This window comes from Rhinoraja longicauda, chromosome 40 (assembly GCF_053455715.1).
Source record: "Rhinoraja longicauda isolate Sanriku21f chromosome 40, sRhiLon1.1, whole genome shotgun sequence".
Lineage (NCBI taxonomy): Eukaryota > Metazoa > Chordata > Chondrichthyes > Rajiformes > Arhynchobatidae > Rhinoraja > Rhinoraja longicauda.
Genome location: NC_135992.1, coordinates 9,847,993 through 9,872,771, shown reverse-complemented (window position 1 = coordinate 9,872,771; position 24,779 = coordinate 9,847,993). Strand labels below are relative to the sequence as shown.

Genomic DNA, 24,779 nt, shown 5'->3' with positions numbered 1-24,779 from the left:
CCAGATACTCATATTATTACCAAAATAAACGTCTAGTTTAATAGATTTGGCAGCAAGGTTATGAAAGGATGATGTTTTGTGGTTACAGGCATTGTGAAGGCTAATTGTTTACTGGAAACCCACCTTGCTTTCAAACATGCCAGTTCTCTGATTTTGTCATCTTTTTTTATTTGGCCTCCCACGTAATTCTACAGTTTTTGCGATAAGCTTGCAGACTTCCTGCCTCAACCCCCTCTGTTTTACTGAGAGCAGGAAACTGTACTTTACTCTGACGTTGCTGCCTCAGTGCAGGACTCTGCTGCTCACCTGTCAGGATCGGGATCCACATTTCAAACTGCTGTGCTGGAAGTAACTCCGAATGGCAGAATCTGGTAGGTTTTTTGTTGTTCTGATACTGTCTTTTCTCCTTTTTTTTCTCTTGAAGTTAATCTTTGCTTTCACATCATGGCTGGTAGCTGTTTAAGCAGAATGACATAAACGCAATACTAAATTCAAAATGTGAAACCTTCATTATTATACTGTAATGATTCAGAGGCTCTGATCTGTTAACTCAGTAAGCTGTTCATAGTATGTGAATATGCAAAAGACCAACATGAATTGTTTACGTGTTTATTTTATTTATAAATCGGAAACATACTCATTGTTTAACCATTATTACTACATGTCAGAGTATTGTGATCAGTGGAATATTTATATATTTTGTTTACATGTACTTAGCTGATAAACCATGTGTGCATGTGTAAATATTTGCGGTTCAGATCAAACCATAGTAAATGTAAGATAAAATTATATAGAGTCTCAAACTCCTCAGAATAATCAACAAATCTTAGACAGTAATGTTTAGGGGTGCTGTTAAAATCACTGCTGTAGGACAGAAATGATTGATGAAGGTGAGTTTTGTACGTTGTAGGACAGTAATGGGAAGAGCACATTTTCCTATTAATTTCTGATAATAAGATTACAGTAACATAGTTTCACGAGATTATGGAAGGAGGCTATTATGCCTGTTGTAACTGTTCTAGCTCTGAGTTATTCAGCTCATCACACTCTCTTTCACTTTCCTCACCATTACACTTATATTACCTTTTAGGCTTCATTTCCACTTAAACGTTATGGTTGATTCTATTCCATCCACCTTTCAGATAATTCCAGTTCACTGCTATTAAAGAAATGTCCTTATTTGCCATCTATTTTTTATAACGGATTATGTTATGTCTTTATCGTCTGGTTATGGACACTTATTCCTCTGAGAACAACTCTATAAATACCAGAATCTTTCATTATTTTGGACATCTCTATTATTGTTTTATCAGAAGAATTACCTTAGTTCAAGCTTGGTAGGTAGGCTTAAATTCTAGGTGTTTCAATAACTATAAGGAAAATCAAGCAGTGACATTGAGGTAACATAGTTCTTCCTTTTCTTAAGAGACCCCAGGGTCAAATATAACCTCCTCCCATTCTGGTTTTGTGGGTTCTGAGGGAGTTGATGAGACAACATGAAGATCACAGACTCTTCCACAGATGAGAAAGGTTCTGGCCAACTGGGTGGGCAGGTGGATAGTTTGTGATAGCATCATAGTGATGTCTCCAATTGTTCATCTCTTTGAATAACATTCAAATTAGCTTGACACTGTTGCAGGTTGCTCAGCACCTAAGCTTCTTACACACCTGTCCGGGTAGAGGTTGTTTGAAAAACAAAGCTTGTTTCAAAAACTCTCTCCCGGATTGGTTTTGTCATTACAGTCTCAGAAGGTGTTAAACCCTGCTAGAACGTTTCCTTGTTTGTACTAACAATTAATTGTATCAGTTATTTGATAGTCATAAGTTTAATAAAATCTAGCAACTGCCCCCACACTCACCCAGTGTGCCAATACAAAATCAGTTATTCCTGTACGACTGATGGAGGATTTTCCTTCCATGCAGTATAGGAAAAATGTGTCCCTTCAGCCCAATTCATTCATGCCAACCAAGATGTTTTCCTGAATTAGTCCTAATTCGCTGCATTTGGCCCAAATCCTGTTGAACCTTTCCTATCCTAGTTCCTGCCCAAATATATTTTAAACATTGTAATTGCACCCGCCTCTACCACTTTCTCAGGCAACTCATTCCATTTACCCACCACATTCGGTGTGACAAATTTGCCACTCAGCTACCCTTTAAACCTTTCCCCTCTCGCCTTAAAACGGTGCCCTCTTGTATTAGACTCACCTACTCCTTGGAAAAAGACTGTGACCATCCATTGTATCCAGGTCCTCGCGATTTTACAAACTTCTACAAGATCACCCCTCAGCCTCCTTCACCTCTGGGGAAAGTCCTAGTCTATACAGCCTTTATTACAGCTAGATAGACACAAAATGCTGGAGTAACTCAGCGGGACAGGTAGTATCTCTGGATAGAAGGAACGGGTGACATTTCGGGTCGAGATCCATCTTCAGACTTATTACAGCTAGGTCTTCCAAGGAAGCAGCATTTTTCAGGTTGTTTGTTCTTTTAAGCTATTACTGGGATGTGATATCAGGACACACAACTATAAGATAATTGAAGAGTGGAATGGATTTCCAGGGCTAAATGGACACCTCTCAGTTCAGTTCTTATTGCTTCAGTGTAAATGTGAAGTGATCAAAAAACATGGATTTAAATCTGCTGTCAAATTTAGTTCTTCTCATTTTATGCTGGAATATGTATACAGGAATTAGCTTCCTATTGTGAAGCAATTTTTTTTTTTTTGCAACAGGCATGACTCAACCAGCAAAAACAAATATCAAATCTGTGCTTACAAATCCTGGTGAAAAATTTTAAAAACCCATAAATTGTCTCCAATTTGATGGGTTAGGAACAATTCCTGGGAAATAAAACCAGATATATCGGTTGCATTGCAATCTTACAAAGAAGGCACCCAATTCGAGAAAAAAAAGAATAATTATTAACCCACAGTATCATCACATTCTTTTGGTACTATTTATAATCCTAATGTGAGCTGGCTTTCTCTCCTCATCTTCCTCCTCCACTTCAGTGGTGATGCCTGCCCTAATGTCATGCTTGCCTGCATGCTGTCTGTCTTCCTGCCTCCACTCCCGTGCACATTCATGCTTCAATCATCATGTCGATACATTTACATTAGTGTGAAAAGTGCTCTAGAATGTAAACATATTACCTATAATACGTTTACATTCTAGAGCACTTTTCACATTAATGTAAATGTATCGACATGATGATCATTGATCTGCAATGCCCCACCTGATTTGACATGATTCACATTGATCTGCAATGCCCCTCCTGAAAGAGTAGCAGAGGTAGATTCAATAATGTGCAACGGGGAAGTGAAGGAATAAAATCTAAGGCTACAGGGAAAGTTCAGGAGAGTGGAACTAATTAGTGGCCCTTTCAGAGAGCCAACCAAAGAAAGAAAGCACAAATGGCCATTTTCAATGGTATATTTCGGGAAATATAAGTATTTTCGGTCTGTGGTGAGTACTAGTGAGTGCGTGGTGTGAAGATTTACCCAAACCTGAAAGCCATTGCAAATGTCAAGAGCTTTATTTCCCACATAGTTTCAGTTAGTTGTGCGCTCAATCATGCAGCAGTTATTTATGGTGAAGGTGAATCATGATGAGCTAATGAATCTCACTATTCGGCATTTACTATAAATAAAGCACTAGGACTTTATAAAATCCAGAGATGTACCCATAACATGATCTTCATACTATTTCAAAGGATGGGTTCAAAGGTTTCAAAGGTCTTTTATTGTCACATGTTATGTAAAAGTTAACATAAACATCCACCACAGTGGATTCCCCACATTCCTCACTGTGATGGAAGGCAAAAAAGTCCAGTCTTCTTCCTCTTTATTCTCAGGGCAGTTGAACCATTCGTTGGGGCGATCAAAGCTCCTGCAGCCGGCGGTCGAAGCTCCCATGTCGGGGCGATCGAAACTCCCACTTCGGGGCGATCGAAACTCCCACGTCAGGGCGGTCGAAACTCCTGTGGCTTGAAGTTCCCGAAATCGGTCTCTGACCAGAGATCGCGGGCTCCGTGATGTTAAAGTCCGCAAGCACCCACAGATGGAGCTCCGAGGTCAATCCCTGGCAAAGGGATTGCGGGCTCTGTGATGTTAAAGTCCGTAAGCTCCCACAGTGGAGCTCTTGAAATCAGTCTCCAGCAAAGGCCACCAACTCCTCGATGTTAGGCCGCAGTGCTGACGGAGATACGATATGAGATAAAATCGCATCTCCGTCGAGGTGATTAGAAAATGTTTCCTCCAACCCCCACCCCCTACATAAAACAAACTAAAGAACACTAAAAACATACATTTAACACCTACTATTAAAACACAAAGAAGGAAAGGATAGACAGACTGTTGGACATATTAGAAAATGTACACAAAGGAACCTTGTCATCCTAATGACATCAACGCAAAAGCAGCCACTGAAGTACACTGATGATCTTGGATTCCTCCCCTGTAGTACCGTGTGCTTGCTAATGAGTAGAGTCTTCCAACTGTGTCCCAGGAATAACTGGGTAGAATATCAATTTGTTGCAGCAGCCCAAATCTAGTGTTGTGGATTGGCTGGCTCAGAGAAATCAGCTGATCATTATTTTCATTGATTTGAATGGCCTCAGAAATTGGAGATTTCGAAGTACCATTAGATCACCCTTTAATTGGCTGATCACAAAGAGAATGCAAATAGTGGATCGACAGCAGTGTGCATGGGATTGCCTTCAGTTTAACCATTTCAGCCATACATAATTCATGTGTGATCAGATCATCTATGTGCTCCCATCATCTTCCATATTATAACTTTAACACCCTGTAAAAACTGAGAATATACAATTATTTGTCTGGTCTTTAAAATACTGATTGTAAACTTAAATTGTTGTTTTATACCCGATACTTTCATCAATAGCTCAGTGTGTAATTAAACTGAAAACATTAGAATAACACCTTCCATTTGGCTCGTTTATTTACTGATTGCAATATTGACAGAAACCCGCCATTGCTTTTACCTAGCTAATCTGCCTTGGTGAGTTGAACATTCATTAAGGTTCTAAATTGATTATTACTCAAATGCCATTGGTTGTGTATTACTGACAATTAAAAATAAACTTGTTATAGGTACATGTTTGCAAAATTGTGTTCTGTAGCATGGGGTTTTAATACAATGTTCATGAGTATCATACAGTTGGCCTGGGAGATGTATATGTCATTGTAGAATGGCAAGCAGTGTTCAAAACAATGAGACTTTTGGTGTTGGTTGAAATTGTGACAAATATATTGGTGTGCTGGAGATGTGAACATTGGAAATCAGGATTGTTAGAGAATGTTGATAGATGTGTAGCAGGGATCAGAATGTAAGCTTTAGGTGGGTTTGATAAAGTTTTCATTAACCTTAATCACTTGTGCAAGTTAAATACCCTTGCAGTACTGTATTCAAGGCAATGGTCTTCACAACTGGTATTGACCTCCAGTGCAATGTCCTCTCACCATCACTTGACTATGAATCTGCAGGATTTCCTGTTTGTGAAAGTCCCCTGCATGTAATATACACAGAGGAACAATGTCAGGTTTATCTGTGTAATAACACTATGCCTGTCCCAGCAGATTTCCTGGGTCCATCCAGTGGAAGCACTTTCTCCATCTGAACTAGGCATTTAGTGCTAAGTCTGAATACCAGATACTAGTACTGCCATTGCTTCCTGCAAGCTTTGAAAGCTATGGAATAACTTCACCTGCAGTGCGGGCACCAAACACACTTTAAGAAATACAGAAAATTTTAAATCAGATGTGATCTGAGCTTCCAGATATGCGCTGAGGAAATTAATGGCTGAATTCATGATGAATGTGAGCACAAATTTTATGTATACCTTATATCCTAGAGTCAGACATGCAACAATTAATTACACATCGCAATCCCTGCATGTTTTCTCACTTAGGCCATTCCTCCATCTCAATGTCTGCACAGTTAGTGAGAAACAGAGTCAATATTGATATACCAGAAGGGGGGGGGGGACTTAGTTGAATATAATGATTGTAGAATGGGGCTAGTAGCACAGGCACCCTCGTCTAGAAATTGTAATTCATCCGAGTCCTGCTTGTGAAAGTCCCCTGTATGTAATGTGCACAGGGCAAATTGTCAGGTTGTGCTGCGAAACAACACTGCGGAGGTTCGACCATAGCGTATATTGCATCGATTTGTTGGAAATTTTGGCAGCTGCTCTTTTCTGAGGTCACACCACAATACAGTAATACTCTTCCATTACAGGGGGGGTTTGTAACTCAGTGAATGAGTGCTGTGTTGCTGTGAGGGGACGAGAAAAAGACCTGGACAAGCTGGTTAAAAAGCAGTCTCAGTATCTATGCAAGGGGCCATGGAGACCATCTAGGCTCCAGTCAGACACTTTTATCAGGTTGCCAGGAACATTTCTGTGAAGAATAATGCTATTTTAGTTTAATTTAGAGATACAATGTGGAAATAGGCCCTTCAGCCCACCGAGTCCGCGGCGACCATTGATCACCCCATACACTAGCACTATCCTACACACTAGGGGTACAGAAGCCAATTAACGTACAAACCCGCACGTCTTTGAATTGTGGGATGAAACCGAAGTACCCGGAGAAATCCCATGCGGTCACAGGGAGAACATACAAACAGTGTAACATACTAAAACTGCTTTAAAAGGTCTGTGGCAAACCTCTTATAACTGTTACCAGTTCCCTTGTGCAATTACACGCTTTTTCAGTTCCAGCATGTAATGTTGTTCTGGTACTTTGTACAATTTTGCAATTGCTGGCTCATTGCCCAGAAGATAAAATCTTGAGAGCTCGCCCTTAAAGGAAACATGCACGGCTCAAGCTATAATCCTCAAACCACTGGAAAATGTTATTGGTTCACTGTTGGGAGAGGGGACAGAGAGTTCTGCAGTGCCTGATCGTGTGGGTGACATAAAACTAAATTAGGTTTTATTTCCTTGAGTGATGTACTTGGACAACCTCTAATGCAGCCGTGAGCAGCCAACTGTGACACGTGGGATAGAACAGCGACAGGGGCCTGCAATATCACTGCAGCTGGGAATGTGAGAGTAATTATGATACGATAGAAGTGATCCAATATGTGAGACTATTTGAAGTTGCAAAAGGCAACTTCATTGGTAAACCATTGTATGCAGAAACATTGTTGCTTTGAAAACCCGTAAGGAATTGGCCTCAGGTATTGAGACTTTTATACTTCCTTACAAATGGTCCCCACGGTTGCTTGACATTTACTTAACTCGCCACCATATCATCCAAGAACGGGAGGGGGGGGGGGCACTAAGGTCCAGATAGTTACCAGTTAGAAGTAAGTTTGTTTGCAGAAGAGTCTTTGAAGATGCGATGAAGGCACAATTCTTAACTTCACTAGTATGTGCTGTAAACAATAGCACTAAAAAAAACTGCATGGTTGTCTCTTTAATTAGCATGCCTTTGGAGAACAGCGTCAGTAAGTGCAGATTGCTTTGTGACCAATTGGGATGAAAATAACACTGGAATTACTGACTTTATGATAAGCCCAGAGTAATTTTCATCCTGATTGCATGCCATTGATGACGATTGCATAAATATTTTGGTGGAATCATTCTTCTGGAGTCTTGAAATTCCTGCAAAAAGGCAGCGATAGATTTCTTACTGTGAGGCCCAAAAATGGTTGCAGTTTTGCTCAACTCTAGGTTATGCCCTAGGTTATCCAGTACTCTTAGCAACCTGTTGAGCTGCATTTGCTTAGCAACAACCTGCTTACAGAAGCTCAGTTTGGGTTCCACCAAAGTCACTCAGCTCCTGACATTCTAGCGTTGGTCCAAACATGGAGAAGAGAAGTGAAGTAAGAGTAACTGCACTTGACATCAAGGCAGAATTTTATCAAATTTGGCATCAAGGATTCTTGGCTAAACAGGAGTCAGCGGCAATTGGGTGGAAAATATGGAATCATACCTAGCACAGGGAAGATGGTTGGAGGTCAGTCATCTCAACCACAGGACATTACTGCGGGTGTTGCTCGGGGAAGTATCCGAGGCCAAACCATTTTCAGCTGCTTTATCAATGATTTTCCTTCAGTCATAAAGTCAGAAGTGAGGATGTTTATTGATGATTGCACAACGTTCAGCACTATTCACAACTCATCAGATAATGTTACAGTCCACATCTAGGCTGATAGGTGGCAAGTAAAACCCAACAAGAGATATTACAGCCATCGCCCCAATGTTCAAGCCTCTGAATTTATATCCCACTCGATAAATATACCATGAGCATCACCAGATGCTCTAGATGTCAACTTATTTATATCGGCGCAGGCTCGGCGATCGCTTCGCTGAACACCTGCGCTCGGTCCGCATTAACAAAACTGATCTCCCGGTGGCCCAGCACTTTAACTCCCCCTCCCATTCCCAGTCTGACCTCTCTGTCATGGGCCTCCTCCAGTGCCATAGTGAGACCCGCCGGAAATTGGAGGAGCAGCACCTCATATTTCGCCTGGGCAGTTTGCAGCCCGGTGGTATGAACGTCGACTTCTCCAACTTCAGATAGCTCCTCTGTCCCTTCCTTCCCCTCCTCCTTCCCAGATCTCCCTCTATCTTCCTGTCTCCACCTATATCCTTCCTTTGTCCCGCCCCCTGACATCAGTCTGAAGAAGGGTCTCGACCCGAAACGTCACCCATTCCTTCTCTTGCAGATGATACTAAGTTGGGGGGTAGTGTGAATTGTGAGGAAGATGCAATAAGGCTGCAGGGTGCAGGGTGACTTGGACAGGTTGTGTGAGTGGGCGGATACATGGCAGATGCAGTTTAATGTAGATAAGTGTGAGGTTATTCACTTTGGAAGTAAGAATAGAAAGGCAGATTATTATCTGAATGGTGTCAAGTTAGGAGGAGGGGGAGTTCAACGAGATCTGGGTGTCCTAGTGCATCAGTCAATGAAAGGAAGCATGCAGGTTCAGCAGGCAGTGAAGAAAGCCAATGGAATGTTGGCCTTCGTAACAAGAGGAGTTGAGTATAGGAGCAAAGAGGTCCTTCTACAGTTGTACCGGGCCCTGGTGAGACCGCACCTGGAGTACTGTGTGCAGTTTTGGTCTCCAAATTTGAGGAAGGATATTCTTGCTATGGAGGGCGTGCAGCGTTGGTTCACTAGGTTAATTCCCGGAATGGCGGGACTGTCGTATGTTGAAAGGCTGGAGCGATTGGGCTTGTATACACTGGAATTTAGAAGGATGAGGGGGGATCTTATTGAAACATATAAGATAATTAGGGGATTGGACACATTAGAGGCAGGAAACATGTTCCCAATGTTGGGGGAGTCCAGAACAAGGGGCCACAGTTTGAGAATAAGGGGTAGGCCATTTAGAACGGAGATGAGGAAGAACTTTTTCAGTCAGAGGGTGGTGAAGGTGTGGAATTCTCTGCCTCAGAAGGCAGTGGAGGCCAGTTCGTTGGATGCTTTCAAGAAAGAGCTGGATAGAGCTCTTAAGGATAGCGGAGTGAGGGGGTATGGGGAGAAGGCAGGAACGGGGTACTGATTGAGAGTGATCAGCCATGATCGCATTGAATGGCGGTGCTGGCTCGAAGGGCTGAATGGCCTACTCCTGCACCTATTGTCTATTGTCTATTGTCCCGAGATGCTGCCTGACCTGCTGAGTTACTCCAGCATTTTGGAAATAACCAGATTCTCTATGTTTACTTGTAAGCACTTAAATTGTAAAGTAGAATTACTTTTGTATATTCTGCAATCTTTTGTTACTTGTCAAGAATTGGAGGAACAGCACCTCATATTTCGCTTGGGCAGCTTGCAGCCCAGCGGTATGAACATTGACTTCTCCAACTTTAGATAGTTCCTCTGTCCCTCTCTTCCCCTCCTCCTTCCCAGATCTCCCACTGTCTTCCTGTCTCCACCTATATCCTTCCTTTGTCCCGCCCCCCTGACATCACTGAAGAAGGGTCTTGACCCGAAACATCCATTCCTTCTCTCCTGAGATGCTGCCTGACCTGCTGAGTTACTCCAGCATTTTGTGAATAAATACCTTCGATTTGGACCAGCATCTGCAGTTATTTTCTTACATGAGCTGTCGAAGCTCAGTGGCTCTCTAAGAAAGAAACCTATGATACTGACCTGGATAACTCCTGCGCAATGTGTATTCCTGTAATGTAAGCACTTTCATGGAGGCATTGCAGTTGCAGTGCTTCAAGGAGCATGCTGCATTTTCTGGGGCATGCTTCAGTAAAGTTCATGATGGTGTGATGGTGCTCCCTCCCCCCCCCCCCCCCCCCCCCCCAACACACAAACACACTTCATCAACAAAGAAAATCTATAAATTGAACCTTTTCATATAAAAAATCCAGCTATTTGCCTCAATGTGTCCAGGATCAGAAAAAGTAAAAGGCAAAGCTGCGAATACCGATGACTCAGAGGGATTTGGAAAATGAGGATGAGAATTTTAACATCAAAACATTGCCGGACTGGGAGTATCTACAGCTCAATTAACACAAGGGCAGCAAGTGACAAAAGACTGCTGCATACACAAGAGAGGTCTGCTGAACAATTGAAGTGTTTCTTACAAGTAAACCTTGTGCATTGTTCCTGTTGGAGCTTCACTGAAACTGATATATGAAGGCTTGCTGCCTTCATGAGTGAGTTTCCATCAGCTGCTTTGGTTACGTGCATCCCACGGCTGGAGGTGGAAGGCTGAGATGTGAGAGCTGTTTGACGTGGTGATGGTCAGCACTGAAATTGCAAGATCACATCTACATAGCCCAGCCTCGTGCAAACAACAGGAACCTGCAGTTTTATGTGGTCAGCACTATATTGGGTCACATTATTTACTATACTGAATTTTATGAAACTAATTCTTGTCAAATTCCTGCAGCTGAATCTCATTTCTGCAGGAGTAATTACCATTTTTCTACATCTCTGCTGTTTGGTTGAAATATTTTATTCAACATGTGCAAATCGATGAGTACGAACCACGATTGCTTATACAGTACTTCCGGATTACTCAGGGCTCATGAACAATAGCAACCTTAGCATTAAAAATTGTTTTTTCTTTTAAATTTTCATCTGAGATAAGAAAAAGACTGTTTGATTGATAGCCAGGAATCTTTCAACTGAAAAATTAAGGATTATTTACCTTGTAAAAGGATAGTCAAAGGATGCCCATGTGAATGGATATGTTCGGTGACCAACAATGGGAATGTGGGGGCAGAGGTCATGTGATGACATCCCCAGGAGTTCATCCAACTAGAGTTACTCGCCCTCTAGTATTGAAATATTGTGGGAGAAGGCACACACCAACCCTGTCCTCGGCCAATGTTTACACAGATGCTCCCTTCAGCAGAAATCATACGTCAAGAATCAGATTGCAGGAAACTCAGCTAATTTCCAACTTCCCTTGTAACAGGAAACATCAGGGACAAGGAGAAGGCATCATCATCATCACAACTTGCTCACCCATCACAACATTGAAATACATGTTAACAACAACCACGATTGTCTTGGTTTTCACACTTTGCCTGATACAACATTCATTCACAAAATACAATTCCAGCTCTGTTAAAAGTGATATTCTGTGGTTTAGTTTAAGATGTACTCTGATATTAAAACTTTTGATACTAAAATTTATGCAACTGATATGTTACAGCATGTCATTTCTTGGCAATGGAATTCTCGAAGCAGATTGATTGAGAAGTTGCCAGATATATTGGCTGCGTGTACCAGAACCCCCAGGGTTAGAGCAGTGAATATGCAAGATGCTTCACACATATGGTCTGGAATTAGAAAAGAAAATTTTCACAGGAAGCATCAATTTCCTCACCTGGTACTTACCAAAAACATTATTAGAAAAAAGGAAAACGGTAGATATTAAAAGAATTATTGCATTTTACGTAATACCTTTCACACCTTTTCTCTAGACTGTTTAATAGCCATTGAAGTACTTTTTGAAGTGTAATCACAGTTGTAATGTAGGAAACACAGCACTAATTTGCACACAGCAAGTTCGCACAAAACTGATAATGACCATTTTTTTCTGCTTTTGTGATATTGATTGAGACATAAATATTGGCACGATACCAGAGGTAGTTCCCCTGGCCCTTCTTGGAAAAACCACTGAGTGATCCACTAGAGTGATAATCAAGTCCTTAATTTAAATTCTCTTCTGAAAGATAGCACAACCTTTATCTTCACTGCTTGAGAGCATCAAATTAATTTTGTAAAGTGGGATGGAGGCCCCCAACTCTCTAATCCAGAGGTGAGAGTAGTACTCCATGAGTCATAAAGGACATACTTGAAAAATTAACACCAAGTAGATGCTGGTTTTAGAATATAGAACATACTGTACAGGAGTTGGCCCTTCGGCCCACAATGTCTGTGCTGAACATGATGCAAATACCAACTATAAACTGTCTGCATATAATCCATATCCCTATAGTCTGAATATTCATGTGCCTATTCAAAAGTCTATTAAAAGCTACTATTGTATCTGCGTCCACCACCACCAACTGGCACCATGTTCCAGGCACTCACCACTCTCTATGTAAAAAAAACTTGCCCCTCACGTATTCTTTAAACTTCGCTCCTCTCATCTTAAAGCTATGCCCTCTAGTATTTAATGTTCCCATTGTGTGAAAAAAGTTCTGATAGTAGACCCTATCTGTGCTCTTCATATTTTATATACTTATATAAGGTCTCCCCTTAACCTCTGAAGTTCCAGAGGTTTGGGTTGTATTTGGAAAGTATATATTTGGTGTTATATAACAATGCTAACTTCTCTCCTCCAAATATTCCTGTGAATTTTAAAACTCACTTCCTTGTTGTCAAATCGATATCTGCCCTTGTCCCTCATTTTCTCCATCCAGCAAAGCACTACAATTGTTCACAATAACTTAACTCTGTTCCCTCCAACATAATCATTCTTTCTCACAATTTCTCTCTACTGACTTGGTTTTAAATTCTGGAATTCCACCCTCAATTGTTTTGCATCCCTACCCATCCAAATGAACTTCCAAAAAACCATTTACAGTATATTAATTTTAAAGGTCGCCTATCCATGTTCTCCAGAGATGCTGCCTGACCCGCTGAATTACTCCAGCACTTTGTGTTCTTTTCTATTCATTCTAGTGTCCTCTTTTGAGGCATTCCTTTTATTACATTCTTATGAATCATATCAAGATATTCTACCACATCAACAGTGCTATATAAATGTAAATTGAGTTTCAAAATCTAGCTCAGTATTTTGATTGGAATCCCACACCTTACTGTAGAGGAAAATGCTGTGTAGGTTTATTCCCAAAGACGTGAGAAAAAGGGTGCATTATGCCACAACAGGTTTCTACCATGCATCCTATACTGGATTATTTTTATAATATAGAACTGACCTGGAAATAACTGACTAATACATACTCGTTACAGCCATGGCAGATCTACGCTGTTAATGCAATAAGAATGGGTTCCAGTACCTCACCTCAGAGATGCTAACTTTTATTAGATTAACTGTAGACTCTTTTTATTAACAGAAGAAAAGCCCACAAAATAAGTTTGACAGCATTTCAGGACTGCCCTGAAGTTCAGTACCTCCTTGAGAAAGAAACTGGTATTCAAATGAAGATGTTTATTAAGTAAAAAGAAAACCATCTAGTGTCAGGCTGCATTCTTCCACACAAAACACCGTTGTCACAAAAACTGTATTTGAATGCAAGGTGCAATTCTTAAAGTGATACCAATCAATATTACTAAGGCTGCATACTCTCCAGTTTCCAAGATTCAGCAGAAAGACATCTAGGTGAAAGATCACTATCTGTAATTTTTAAAAAAATGCTCATTCTTCATTTTGTTTGAACATCTTTGTTTATTAATTGTAAAAATATCGCTGATGGCATTAAATTGGATTAGGAAAGTTTTCAGGATGGGCATCTTGGCACCAGGCATGTTGGTGTCAATACCAGGACAGTTGAAGGCAGGAGGCTGTGCAGTGACACCGCCAGGAATACAGGGAGCTGAATCTTATCCTGTAAATGCCAGACAGTCCACATAATGAGTCAATTCATTTTCTACACCCCTGCTGTTTGTAGCAAATTTATTGCTACATCATCTACCTGATATTTCTATCAGACAGATTATGCCCCAGAGGTATTACAGGCAACTGTGGGATAATTCTCACAAAGTTAGCATATGATGTACCTCCTGAGACTTGTTCCTTGAGTCTCTGATTATCTGGAGGTTAAGGATTAATCAAACCACGCCTCTTGTTCAGACAGAAACTCAACAAAGGCTCACGTAGAATTATACAACATTATACACAGAAGGAAGCTTAAACTGATCCAACCTGCTTTTATCATGCCTTCCACCATCCCTCATCTAAACCATCAACATAATTTGTTATTATCTCCTTTTTGCTAACCTGGCATCCATGATATTTGCAATGTTATTTGTGTTACGCTCTCCACGGTAGTGGATACATATAACCACACCTTGGTTAAATGGATTTCTGCAGGATTTCTTGGTAGCAATGTTATTATATTGGCTGCCTCTGGTTTTGCTCTGCCCTGCAATAATTGGGATATAATTTTGTCCTCCCTCATCATCTGCACTGAACATAGAAGTGTCTGTACATAGTGGTCCATTCCCAAAATGAATGCTATTGCATTGACTACTCTATCTAAATCTTTCATATCTTTAAAGACCTCTAAAAAGGCCATTTCATGAGTGAAATGTTGAAAATTCCATTTCCTGCAGAGAAACTACTCAACCTGCTGAGTTCATCCAACAATTTGTTTTTTTTGCTAAAGAAGCAAAGGAGTTTGACAGACACATGAGAGGAAATGGCACTGGGGCAATAAGGAGAGAAGGGTTGGGACCGAATTGCTGAGAGTCTGTATGGATCCAATCGGCCAAATAAACTGTGTCATTGTAATAAATAAAGTACAGACGGGAGGAATGGGACTTCTCCATGTGATCTTGAGGCTAACATAAGTGTTGGTTACATTAAACATCAGTTTGAAATCTCACTTCAGATTCAACTTTCTATTGAGATAAGCAGCAGAAGTTTCTGACTGCGGGAGGCTAGAAGTCGACAAGGTGTACAAAGCCTTGTGTTTTTCTGAAGATAAATTTCCATGCCTGTGTCTTGTCTCATGTTCTGCTGCATTATGGGGAATTGTGAGTCAGACTCAGAAAGGGCTTTGTGTAGGAGATCAGCACGCTATTGTCATTAGCAACTGCTGTAATCTCTTAGTGTTATGATTAAAGATAATGCTAAACATGTTAATTTATTTTAATGATAAGATATCAAGAATAAGTTGTCACAAGAACTTAGATGGGGAACCTGTGGTAACCTGCCTTTCATCTGAGGTGCAGGGCCAGCCACTGTCCAACATTTATGTTCCATGTGGGCCAGTTTGCAACCTTCTTCATCTTTCCCTGTTAGCAGATCTTTCCATTCCTTCCTTCCTTTCTTCCTAAAGAATGTTGATGTAACCCTCTGTAATAAATTCATATTTTTCTCCATTATTTCATGTGACAATAAGTTCCACACTCACAGCAGGTTTTTCGTGAATTTCCTGCTGGATTTGTTAGTGACTATCTTGTATTTACCCGCTGGTCCCTGTTTCCTCCATTACTGGAAAATCTACTTTCACTTTCTCAAATCCTTTCCTTATTTTAGAAATCTCTGTTTGGTAACCCCTTAGCCTTCTCTTTCCTGGAGAATAGGGCCAGCCATTCCTGATGAATCTCCTCTACAGTCATCATCTTATTGTTCTAGATATCCTTGTAAATCTCTGGGACTTACATTAAGCTCAAAACCATGGACAATATTTCACAAAATGCTGGAGTAACTCAGCAGGTCAGGCAGCATCTCTGTGGAAAAGGAACAGGTGACTTTTCGGGTCGAGACTCTTCTTCAGCCTGCGAGTCAGGGGAAAGGGAAACTAGAGAAATGAAATGGTATAATGTGTGAAGATTCAGGTATTTTTCACTTTGTCCCAAGCAACCTATGTCCGTTAGTTGTCTTAGCTCAACCAGGACAGTGAAGTTAGGATATACGAGCAGGATATGACGGAGATGTTGAAGGTGTAATGTTTTCTTCCTTGAGTATAAGCAGTCCACATTTTGTTGTCATTGGTAGATTACAATACCCCAATATGCCCTGATCACCTCAGTCCTCAAGAGGGAAGTCATACATTCCCACCCACCCAACTCTCAACTTCACCTCTCTCTGGGAGGATCTCCCAGAGTCAAGAGAATGAGAGGTAAAGTCGGTTAAACGGCACAATAGATGGAATGATGCTAAAAAGAAACAACAGTTATCTTTTGGAAATTATTATAGTCATTACACTGGAAAGTTAAAAATTGATTGAACATAAGTTGTTAATTTTCTGGATTTCCAGAGTTTGGTAGACTGAATTGGTAATGCATGAGAATGTGAGATTTCTATTAATAAGAATAAACTACAGGCGTGTTTGCAGATGAATGTTTTAACGAGGCACCTGTTAGAGCGGAACTGCCTTATTTCTGGACACCCCCACAAATAGAAACAACTTCTTTACATCTATCATAGTCCCTTCAGTATTCTTTTCTCAAATGTTTGCCAGCACAGGACTGGATTTCAACAAATATCCAGTGCTCACCTAACAGATGAAAATTAGGAAGGCTGGCCCTTCATCCACCCTTTGGATGCTTGTTGCCTTCCTGGTTCCTGCAAATGGAGACCTGTTTGACCCCATCTGCAAGTTTCAGAAATGTCTAAGAGTGGCTGTGTCACACTGGCTTTTGCCAACTGAACCAAACAGCTTGCAGCGAATAACAATAAACTAATCTGAATCCGGACAAAAAGTAGCAAATGGTGTTCAATCCAGAGAAGTGTGAGGTAATGTGTCTGGAGAGAGGCAGCAAGTTTCTTCAGTCTGAAGAAGGGTCTTGACGCAAAACCCATTCCTTCTCTCCAGAGATGCTGCTTGTCCCGCTGAGTTACTCCAGCCTTTTGTGTCTATCTCCAGGGATGCTGCCTGACCTGCTGAGTTACTCCAGCCTTTTGTGTCTACCTCCAGGGATGCTGTCTGACCTGCTGAGTTGCTCCAGCATTTTGTGTCTTTTTATGTGTATATAGCTCTATGTGTAAGTGTGACCTAACAATACCATGTGACTACTGTGTTCTCCATAGAGAGTCGTGGTTAGCTGCAGTATGTGTGTGTGGACATTCTGGACTATCACATCTGCACAAGTGAAGTAGAAGAATTGGCAGGAGGTCAATCTGGTCCCTCGCAGTGTCCTTGGATTTATCATTGAGCCTTGTGCTGTGTAACTTATTGAGCCAAGGGGATACACTTTGTTGTATGCCGTGTCACTACATGCTTTGTGTCACCACAGACCCTCTCATCTAAATACAGTCACCAATCTTCATTAAAAAGATAAAAGAAGGTAAGTTTATTTTAATTTTAATTAATATTAATGTTTTCAATTAAATAACACCAGATGAATGTTATTAAAATAAATGTGTTTTTATTAATGATTTTTTTCTACGTTATTTACATTTCTTTCAACTGTTTCCAAATGTCTCAGATCACGAGGCACATTTGGAAATTGTGGCAGGTGTGATGATGGATGAATAGCCAAAAATGGTATGTGCACAGGACTTCATTTCCCAACTGCCCAGTTGCTGCCTGTCCCTCCTCTGAATGACTGAGGGAATGATGACTGAGGAGCTCCAAAGCTGCAAGAGGTTCATGTGACCACTGGATCTATTTCATTGATAGATTACATTGCATTGCCCTCTGCCTTCCTCTCCAGTATCAGAACCTGGCACAATTACAAAGTTGCCCTCTTGGGCACATGTGAGGCTGCTCACTCCTACCATCACAGGTCATTTCCATGAGAACAACCATGTTACCCAATATCCAGGTATACAATCCATATGCAGCAATAATATTCCCTTAGTGAACTGAATGGGTAGCTAGAGTTTAGATACAGATCAACATGAACCTATCAACATGAACCTTCAAGGGATCAGGTGACTACACCCCCATTCTTAGATTTATGTTTAGTTTATTTTAGTTTAGAGAAACAGCGTGGAAACAGGCCCTTCAGCCCGCTGTGTCCGCACCGACTACCGACCAGCGATTAACACTATCCCTCACACACTAGGGACAATTTACACATACACCAAGCCAATTAACCTACATACCCGTATGTCTTTGGAGCGTGGGAGGAAACTGAAGATCTCAGAGAAAACCCACGCAGGTCATGGGGAGAACGTACAAACTCCGTACAGCCAGCGCCCGTAGTCAGGATCAAACCTGGGTGTCCGGCGCTGCAAGCGCTGTAAGGCAGCAACTCTACTGCTGCGCCACCGTGCTGCGCCACCGTGCTGTCCTGTGTCTTTTAGTTGCTTCATTTAACTTTTTCTTCTTAATCCTAATGCTGAACTCATGTAAGCTTGGTCAGTTTTATCGAGCCCTCCACGTCACACTGAACTGTCTGGAAATATGAGCCTTTGTTCTTTCTGTTTCGTGTGTGCAGAACATAATTGACAGCTTGCTGTGGTGAAATTTGAGCTATGACCTATGGGTCACTAGTTATGAAACAACAGTGACTACTTTACATATGATTTATTATCTGTAAGCATTCTGGATGTCCTGACAACACCAAGGGCACTAAACAAAGGTGTTTGTTCTTCGCATACGTACAATATGCCTGTGTTTGTTGTGATTTGCCAAAAGGAGTGCACCTGCAACAATACTCAAAAAGCCCATTGTCATCCAGGACAAAGTATATGGCTAGTGATCTGGTGTACTTAATCAACATCCAATCTACCTCCACCATGGGCGGCACGGTAGCGCAGCGGTAGAGTTGCTGCTTTACAGCGAATGCAGCGCCGGAGACTCAGGTTCGATCCTGACTACAGGTGCTGCACTGTAAGGAGTTTGTACGTTCTCCCCGTGACCTGCGTGGGTTTACTCCGAGATCTTCGGTTTCCTCCCACACTCCAAAGACGTACAGGTATGTAGGTTAATTGGCTGGGTAAATGTAAAAATTGTCCCTAGTGGGTGTAGGATAGTGTTAATGTACGGGGATCACTGGGCGGCACGGACTTGGAGGGCCGAAAAGGCCTGTTTCCGGCTGTATGTATATGATATGATATGATATGATTGCAGATGTACTCATCTATAAAACATTATTGCCATTGCTCATCAGATTCCATACTTGCAGGCTCTGCACTTAGAAAAGAAAGTGCATCAAATGCAAAGGAATGTCAGTACCAAATAACTTTCCCCACCTGTCCTCTTCTCCAAGCCACACACTAACCTGATGATAGAGCTTCCCAGGTCCTCACCTTTCACCTCACCAGCCACATCATCTAACACATCATACTCTGACATTTCCGGCACCTCCAACGTGATCCTACCACTCACTAGTCACATCTTCAAATCACCACCCCATTCTGCCTTCCGCAGAGACTGCTCCCTGCGCAACTCCTTGGTTCGCATCCCGTCTCACCCAGACCACCCCCAATCAAGGTACTTGCCTCTGCAAATGCAGGAGATGCAAAAAATGCAGGACTTATCCCTTCTCCTTCGCCTCCATCCAGGGATCCCAGCAGCCTGTATCCGGTGTTCCCGATGTGGACTCCTGGACCTCGGTGAAACCAAGCATAGACTCGGCGACTGGCCTTTGTTCCAACCACCTGCTTATCAAAGCCCCCCTCACACCTGCCGCGATTTGTCCTGCCTCTCCCCCTGTCAAGCTTTCTTCTCTTCTCCTACAATCAGTCTGAAGAAGATCTTGACCCGAAACGACACCGAGCCATGTTCTCCAGGGATGTTGCCTCACTTGCTGAGTTATTCCAGCACATAGTGTCCTATTTGTGTATTAACCAACACAAAATTCCTGGGATAGGAATGCTGCCTGTCCCGCTGAGTTACTATAGCATAATGTGCCTATCTTCGATTTTAACCAGCATCTGCAGTTCCTTCCTACAAAATTGAGAGAGTGTTGGGCTGTCAGAAGTACCATCTTTGAAATAAAATGTTAAACCAAATCTTGTTTGATTTCCTTGAGAGACATGGTTTCAAATATTTGGACCCTTGTTCTGGAATTCCCTCTCAATCCTTTTGTCTTTCTTTCCTCTGAGATCTTTCTAAAAGCTAACCTCTACTTCAAGCGTTCCTTCGACTGCCTAACAGTCTCAACGGAAAGACTCCGCATCAAGTTCTGTTTGATAACGTTCCTGTGTAGCACATAAGGGGATTTTACTGTAGTTAAAGGATTATGTAAGCATAAAAGGTTATTGTTCTTTCTGAAGGTTAAGAGATCACATCTGCAGTGTCCTGGCTAATACGTTTGTGGGATTTTATGTAAATCAACTGCTCCAATCAAACATTACAACAGTGGCCACGCCTCAAATTTATGTCAATGGCTGTAAAGCTTAAGGTCATTAATTGTGTAAAGATTTTCATCCTTTTGTTTATTTTTTCAGTTTTAACTGCAATGACGTAGGCTCTATTCCATCTTTGAGCAGTGTTCACTACAATATATTACCTTGCAGATCATATTCAGTTTGCAGGCTGTGATCAATACATTGATGTACAGCACAGAAAGAGAACATCTGGTATCTATGTTGGCTCTCCACGAAAGAGCTATCCATTCCTCTGCTCTTTCCCCATAACATTAACAATATTTCCTTTCAATCATGTAATTTCTTTTCAGGAGTTGCTATTTAATCTGCATTGCCCTTTTTTTACACAACGCAGTCCAGATCATCACAGCTTGCGACCTAAAAATAGCTCCTCTAATAATTGTCTTAAATCTGAGTCCTCACTCACTGACCACCTCTCTAATTGTCCACATCTTTCCAACCCCCAACTCTCCTGCCAGAGGAATAACAGCATGGTCTTTGATGCCAAGTAGAAACACAATGTAGGTGAGGCACACTCAATTCCATTGGATTCCTGTTGCCTCTCAATTACTAGTAAACTCTCAAGGACATAACATTGTTTCTGAGCTGGGGGAAGTTGCACTATTCAGGTGGACAGCTGCTGATCTCCTACAGCTTGTGTACCTCAAGCAGCTGTAACAACACTGAATAAAGTATGAGGCAGGCCAAGTCTGAGGCAGCACTTGGTATGAGACATTGGGCATGAAAGTTTCCATCCTCCCCCATCATCCTATAGACATTTACATATATTAAAAATAGAAAATGCAGGAATTACTCAGCAGGTCAGGCACCATCTGTGACAAGAGAAACCGAGCTCATGTTTGAGGACATTGATTTTCATTAGAACTGAGAAAGGTTAGAATTGTAACAGGGTTTAACAAATGCAGCACTGGAAAAGGCAAAGATTAAATGACAGAATTGAAAATGGTGTAATATAAAAAGGATGCGGTGGTGAGGACAAAAATGGCTGATGAGAAACTGCAAATAGCATCACAGAAATCACTGCAATTTGGCCTGAAACATTAACAATTCCTTTCCCCCCACAGACGCTGTTTGACTGCCGAGTTCCTCCAGTAGTTAACATTTGCTCCAAATTTCAGATTCTGTAGTGTTTAGTGTCTTCACAAATATATCTACCTGGAATTATTGGAGCAGTGAAGTCTGAAGCTATTGATCTAAATATTAAGTGCAGAAGGCAATAAGGTGTCTAATGATAAAAAAGAATCTTTGTTCTTCAAGCTGACAAAAAAAAGTTCATGGGAATAGTGCCGAGGACAGGGGTTTGGGCAGGGAATGAAAGCAACAGACAAATGTGCAGGCTGAATAGAACTGTTCAGCAATGCAATCACCATGCTGCATTTGGTCTTCCCACTGAAGAGGGGACCACATCTTGAGCCAGTTAAACAATTAGCTAAAAATAATGAAGCAATAATAAGTTGCTCGTTCACTTGGATGAAGTGTTTGGGTCATTGGGCATTGAGAATGGACCTCATGAAAGGACAGGGAGTAAGGATGGGAGAAATAAGCATGTATTGCTGCCATTGGAATATGCTGGTTTAAGTTTAAAGAATAGTACAAATGCTCAATGTTTCAACCCAATGTACTCAGATGTGTCCTTCCTTGTTCAGAGTGCATAACCTCACTCAACATTACCTCTTGACTCCAGATTCAACGACTGTCATGATCACCCAGCTCAGCCTTCGTCTCCCATGCTTGATAAACTCCAGCTCAAGCAAAGCTCAGCTTCATGCACATTCATCATCTGCCAACCCTGGCATTACTGACCTTAATTATCACTCAATGTAGTCTGGCCTAGATTTTACGATTCTCATCTTCGTTTTCAAATTCCTTTACAACTTTGTCCAAAGTGACGCAGCTGATAGTGCTGATGCCTCACAGCACCAGAGACCCAGGTTTGATCCTGTCCTCAAGTGTTGTCTATTTGGAGTTAGCATGTAGTTTGTGACCACCATGGGTTTTGTTCTTGTGCTCCGGTTTCCTCCTACATCCCAGTTTTGTAGGTTAATTTGCTCTGTAAAAAAAGCCCCTATTGTGTTGGGGAGTGGATGGGAAAGTGGGATAAGATAGAACTAGTGTAACCGGGTAATCGATGGTCGGCGTGGACTTGGTGGGCCGAAGGGCCTGTTTTCATGTTGCATCTCTAAATTAAACTCCCTGCGCCTAATCTTCTTCACCCCTACGACAAGTGGGCAACACAGTGGCACCGCGGGTAGTGCAGCTGTCTCTCAGCTCCAGCGGCGTTAATTAGATCCTGACCTCCGGAGTTGGTGTGTTCTCCCTATGACCCCGTGGGTTTCTTCCAGGTGCTCTAGTTTCCTCTTAGATCCTGAAGACATGCTGGCTGTTAGGTTGATTGGCTACTGCGGCATCGGTTCTTCGTAAGAGAATCAAGGAATGGGACAATGTTAAGGGCATAAGACTACAGCTTATCAGTAAATAATTGGGGGACTGTTACAGATAAAGATGTATAGGGAGAAACTTCTAAATCTTAGAGACCAAGAAGTTGAGATAGCTGGCATAAACTCAGTGGGGTGAATGGCTTCTGTGCTGCAATAAAATATGAAATACGTGAGAACATTGATAAATCTAGGTGCTCCTCTATTTCTGGTTCCTTGCATTTAACTCATTTTCATCTCTGCTCTTTTGGCAGGATTGCCATCAACTTCTTGGTCTCTAAGATTTAGAAGTTTGATCTTACCTTTACAAAAAAACTCCTCGACAGAGCTTTTTTATCATTCCATTCTCATATTTGTTGAGTTTTGTTCAGTAATACTTCTATGAGATACTTCAGACATTTTACTGCATTAAAGTCTTTCTGTTAATATAATTGCTGATTTGTGGATTAAAAATGGTGAATAAGTGGGAGAATCGAGGGGTGGGGATAATGGACATGTGAGGGAGAATAGATTACAGGCAAATAAATGGGGAATAGGATTACGGGATTGCTTCGAGAGCTGGCACAGCCCCAATGGAATGTAGATTGCACAGTTTTATGTTGTATACCAATGTATGTGTCACTCCTACCTCTAAAGTATTCAGTGTGAATTGTACAAATTGTGCCTGTAAAAGAAATCTTTAGTTGGCAACAGAACACACGGCATTAGTGGGAGCTAAATTATCGAGTCACGAGAGACTGAAAATGCTGGGATCTGGAGCAACAAACAAGCTGCTGCAGGAACTCAGCAGGTCAAGCAGCACCTGTGGAGGGAAAGGAATGGTCGACGTCGCCGGTCAAAACCCTGGGTTGGGACTGACAAAGTGACAAGGGGAGATATCCTGATTAAAGAGGAGAGGAGGAAGGGTGGCTAAAAACAAAAGCTAGGTGTGATTGATGGACCAAGTGTGGGTGAAAGATGATGGGCATAAAGAAGCCCAGTAGGGGAGGGGGAAATTGGGGGCAGGGGCAGGTCGATGATGGAAATCGATTACTTAGATCTAGATCTAAGGAGAAAAGCCTCAGGAAAAAAAAATCACTTATTTAGAATGAATTAAGGAGAAAATTCTTAACCCAATCTTAATATTATCTACCCCAAAAGGATTTAGATGTTCTGTCAGTGGGTATAGTTAAGTGACATCTTTAGACATAAAAATGGTTAAGGGATTTGGTAACTGTTTGGAAAAATGTAACTGAAATTAACTCCTTTGTTTTACATTTCACTAAACCAGTATTGCAAGACACACTAACACTGTTTTACCACTTGTATTAAAAATTGCCTTCTATCACAAGATTTACAAGCAGCAGTTGGGTTTTACTATTGTTTTAATCTGTGGCAAGATCTCACAGCTACCAGCACTCATCCAAGTGCAAGTGCAACCTTAGGAAACTGCACTCATCCAATTCCCGCGGAGTGATGTTGCTCCAAGAATGGCTACTGCAGTTATGGGAGAGAGGTGGCAGCATTTGTATGGGTCTCAGAGAGGGATAGCTTGTGGAGATCATTCACCGTGGGGCGCATATTCTTTGTATAAGGAAACCATCGAGAAAATGCTCCATTGATATCGCCAGACTCACTGGCAGGAGGTTGTCAGGGAGATCTCTGTGAGGACTAATACTAAACGTGTACACTTTAGAAAAGCTTGCAGTGGTAGCAAGTCCCTTTACTTGTTTTGCCTGCTTTTTCTGGGCTGAAGGAAATATAGACAAACATGTCTTTCTTAAGTTTGCGTGACATGCCAGTACAGCAATTAACAACAACCTGAGATGCGGCATTGATCAAAAACAAGGATCTTGAATGATCTGGATGTTTGATACCTGAGAGCAACTATAACCTTTATTTAGATTATGAGAGCAGTCCTGCAGAAGTGGAGTCTGTATTT

General features: G+C 41.6%; 1 protein-coding gene across 3 annotated transcripts in view; it reads left to right on the top strand.

Moving 5' to 3' along the window:
• Window positions 1–251: 251 nt before the first annotated feature.
• LOC144611414 (ankyrin repeat and fibronectin type-III domain-containing protein 1-like) overlaps window positions 252–24,779 on the top strand; it is an 84,593-nt gene continuing 60,065 nt past the window's right edge. The window contains exons 1-2 of one of the 3 annotated variants that reach the window (XM_078430484.1): window positions 252–371; window positions 17,172–17,428. The gene's annotated coding sequence lies outside the window, so the exon portion shown is untranslated. The remainder of the gene's footprint in view (window positions 372–17,171; window positions 17,429–24,779) is intronic. The other 2 variants (XM_078430485.1, XM_078430486.1) reach the window with 2 other exon arrangements.